Raw genomic sequence first — 4198 nt, forward strand, 5'->3', positions numbered from 1 at the left:
CGGAGCTCCTCCATCGCGCGGCTCGGCGAACAAAAGCATCCACATCTGCAGTGCTGCCTCCTGGCACCCCGTACCCACTGCTGACATCTCTTACCCACTCCTGGCACCCCGTACCCACTGCTGACATCTCTTACCCACTACTGGCGCCCCATACCCACTCCTGGCACCCTCTGCCCGCACCTGACCCCTGTACCCACACTCAAACCCTTTGCCCACCTCAGGCTGAGTGGTTCTTTGGGGGCTGACCTGGCAGCACAAGACCAGCCCACAAACCACCAGTTTGAAGGAATCACAGAATGGTTTGAGTTGGAAGGGACCTTAAAGACCATCTCGTTCTAAATCCCCTGCCATGGACAGGGACACCTTCCACTAGATCAAGTTGCTCCAAGCCCTGTCCGACCTGGCCTTGAGTTTCATATTTAGGGGTTGTAGCAGCAGAAGATGTGCATGGTGGCAGCTCTTTGCCAGCAGAGAATGAGAACATCAATGTTCAGGTAGGGTTTGCCCTTCTCCACTGAGCCCAGAGGCTGAGGAGGTGAGATGAAGGCTGTAACATGAATCAATTCAAGTCAATTCAAAAGGATCCCAGATTCAAGGTGTTTCCAGGAACTCAGGGATACCTTTATTTTAACAGAAGAAACTGTACTGTTTTGCATTTAACACATCACAAAACGATTCCAGAAAGATTATTTGTTTAAGATATGTTTATTTTGTAATTTTGTTTTGGACTGGGAGTTTTTTGGGGGGTTTATTTTTTCCTGTGGGTCAGTGAAAAATTTTGGTTTAACACAGGAATATTTCTTGTACCTAAGGCAGGAAAAAATTTTAAATAGATTGTTTTTATCTCAAACACTATAGAGTTAAGCCTTCACACAAATCACTACTTAGTCACAGTCCTATCCTCAGGAAATTAAAATATTTATTTAAATAGCCAGATTCACGTACATTATGAATCTAATGCAGAAAAAAAAAAAAAAAAGAATGAGCACCAAATTTAACAATGACAATAATTTAAAATGAATTCATAATACAAAAATTCACATAGAAACATAAATAGGGATCGGGAAAGCAGAAATTTCCTTTAAAAATTGACAAGAAAACGTAATAATAATGTTTCTAAGAAGTAAAAGGTCAGCTTTTAGTCTAGCTTTCCTGGAAGTGAAGTACCACCTCGCTGATTCTAAAGGTTGCAGAAGAAAGTTTCTGGAATTTGTGAGGAAGTCAGACCCTCTTTAGGGTCTTTAAAGCATCTTTAACCTTTTTAAATAACAACAGCAGATGGATTTTCTGATTTTCACAGTCCGTTGGGTAGACTACAGAAGGGAAGAAAGAAGCTTTGCCAAGAAAGCAGCACAGGGTAAGTTCCTGAGGTCTCCAGATTTTTATACGAAGTTGTACCTTTCTGTATTATTTTGTGCTCACACCTTCTCTTTTACCTTGTGCTCTGCTCCCCTGCCTCCCTTGCTTTGCATACTCCCATTCCCTTGCTTTCCCAAGCTCCTGCCCCTAAAACCCACACCCAGCATCCTGAGTGTAATAATTGGTACCCACCTCTTCCAACAAAACTTACTGTTCCCAAACCTCTGGCAAAACTGGGTCCCACTCCTCTCTCAGCTACTTATATCCTCAAAATAGAGAGAAAAAAGGTTGGATGGGATTTCTCTGAGGTTTCTCATGCTGCCACTGACCCCCCACATGCATTCTCGTGCTTGATCTCTCCCCGTCCTCACAATTTGAAAACTGCTGCTCTGGCTGAACTGAATTGATGGCTCTTTGAGGAATCTGTTGTTTTCCAGGCGCTTAAAAAGAAGTCAGTTGGTTGGAAAAAAACCAACAACAAACCACTGTGGTTTGAGAAAGATCCCTTTGTTTAAAAAAATAGAAAAGAGAGAAACTAAACCCCAGAATGCTTGCAAGACATGTAAGGGCCAGCAGTTTACTTATGTAAACTCACACCCTGAAGCCAAGAAACAGGTGCTGGACTGCCAACTTCCCGGGATAACACAGGGCACCACGGTCTCCTTGGGCCTCCTGGGGTTCCATCAGCTTCTCTGATGTGGCCTCCTCGTCTTTTTTCCACAGGTATGAGATCCCTGCTCTCACATAGCTGTCGTGTCAGGATTTATTTAATGATTTAATCTCCTGAAACTTTCTCCCTGTGGGTGTCGCTGCTAGAGGAAACTATTTAACTGCAAAGGAAATGTAACACTCCTGGGTTACCGATGCCTGTGGAACTGGAAGGAATGGCAAGTTTCAGTTGCATGTTACATTTTACAAAACACAAAATAATGGGTGTGTCTATTTCAGAGCCTTTTGTAAGGAAAGCACTTTGATGTTTAAATGTCAGACAGATGAAGAATAGTAATTATTTTGTCATCGTTCCTGTACTAATCTTTAGTGAGGATAAATGCACTTGTTTAAAAGAAAAACTTAGCCACATTTTTAAAGTGATTACTACCTAAAATTTGTCTACGTTCTGTTCCTGGGACTCCAGGTTCACCAGAATAACCAAACTGCTTTATGAGTTTGTAATTCTGGATTTTCAAGTATATTTAAAAAATGGCTACTGCAAGTCACTCCCCATATGCACAGGGACTCTCTATTTATGTAGTGACCATTTGGGTATTGATGATATTATTTTTTAAACCTTTAACCAAGAAGTGATGCAGCATATCACCTCTTAATCCCCTGTCCCAATAAATGTGGTTCTCCTGTCTTTGCAGGCACAATATTTTATACAGACTTTTTTTTAAGATCTAGAGATTAAGTGAAAATAAATACACAATCACTGATATCTTTTCCAGAAACAAGTAATATTGACTCCTGTACTGCAGAACTTGTTCCAAACCTCGGAGAAACGTGGTCCCTGGTTCCAGGTGTGGGAGGAACCTGGCTGAAAAGAATTTTTTAAGAGTGCAGAGAAAGGAGAGAGCAGCGGAAAAGCCAGTGAAAGCTGGCCTGGCTTGGAATTGGAAAATGATGGCCCACATGGGTACTTAAAGGTGACAAAAGGGCTCAGGTAAGGGTGTGTTTAGACTGTAAGTCATTGTTGCAATTAGTCAATGTGAAATAAGGTAGTTGTAGGACTTGTGCAATAATCTGACACAAGTGTCAACATTGAAATGACGTCCCTGTTTTCCAGGCTGTTATTCTGAAATCTTTTCCTCAGGAAAATAGTCCTAATTTCTGTGTACCTCACCAGCAAATCTTTATCCACATAAATAACATCTGTTATCATTTTCTTATGCTCTTTCCTATTCCGTTTTTCTTCCAAATCATAAAAAGTCAATGGACTTTTACAGCTGCTCAATCAGTCATTAAAAAGCCTGAACTGAAAAAAATCCGTTGTATAAAAAAATTTGTAAGATCTAAGAACTCAATTTGGCAGATAATAGAACATTCTAGAAATAGAAAATATATCTCTCATTGTTTTCACATTGGGAGCTTACATTCGCAGTGAAACATTGTGCTAAATCAGGTTCCAGGACGCTGAGCCCCGACGACAGAATTCCTTTCCCTTTCAGTAAGCTTGGGTATTAGGGAAAATGATAAATAAAAGAACGGTTAAAGCATTTGATATAATTAATTTGATTTGGGGCTGGTTCCGCGGAGTCAGCTGTTCATTTTTCATCTTGACCAGTCGTGTTTTCCGGGCAGCTCCTATTTCCTACGAACCGATTATTCTGAAACTTAGTATAACACATGCACAGCGACATTCTTTTGTTACTTATTAACAGCATTAATGCTTTTGCGGTGACCACAGCGACTTTCGTCTGGTGCCCGGGGTTGGTGTGAAGGGCGGCTGGACACAGGGGACGAGGGGGATAAAGGGGATGAGGAGGATAAAGGGGATGAGGAATATGAGGGGGATGAGGAGGATAAAGGGGATGAGGAATATGAGGGGCATGAGGAATATGAGGGGCATGAGAAATATGAGGGGGATGAGGGAGGCGCCGCTCCTGTCCCGCCCACTGCATCCGGGTCTCTCGGCGCAGCCGTTGGGAGCGTTCAAACCCCGCGGCAGCCAATCAGCGCGCAGCGTGCCCCTCCCAGCAGCCAATCAGCGCAGAGCTCGTTCCCCTCGCCCACCCAGCAACCTGTGCTCGGTACAGCGGAACAAGCGCTGTGCGTCTGCCCAGGAAACCGCTCACAGCCAATGGGAGCTTGCTCAGTGTGAGTGGCAGGGGGGGGGGGGGGC

The sequence above is a fragment of the Corvus brachyrhynchos genome, unplaced genomic scaffold (genome assembly GCF_000691975.1).
Source record: "Corvus brachyrhynchos isolate BGI_N302 unplaced genomic scaffold, ASM69197v1 scaffold162, whole genome shotgun sequence".
Classification (NCBI taxonomy): Eukaryota; Metazoa; Chordata; class Aves; order Passeriformes; family Corvidae; genus Corvus; species Corvus brachyrhynchos.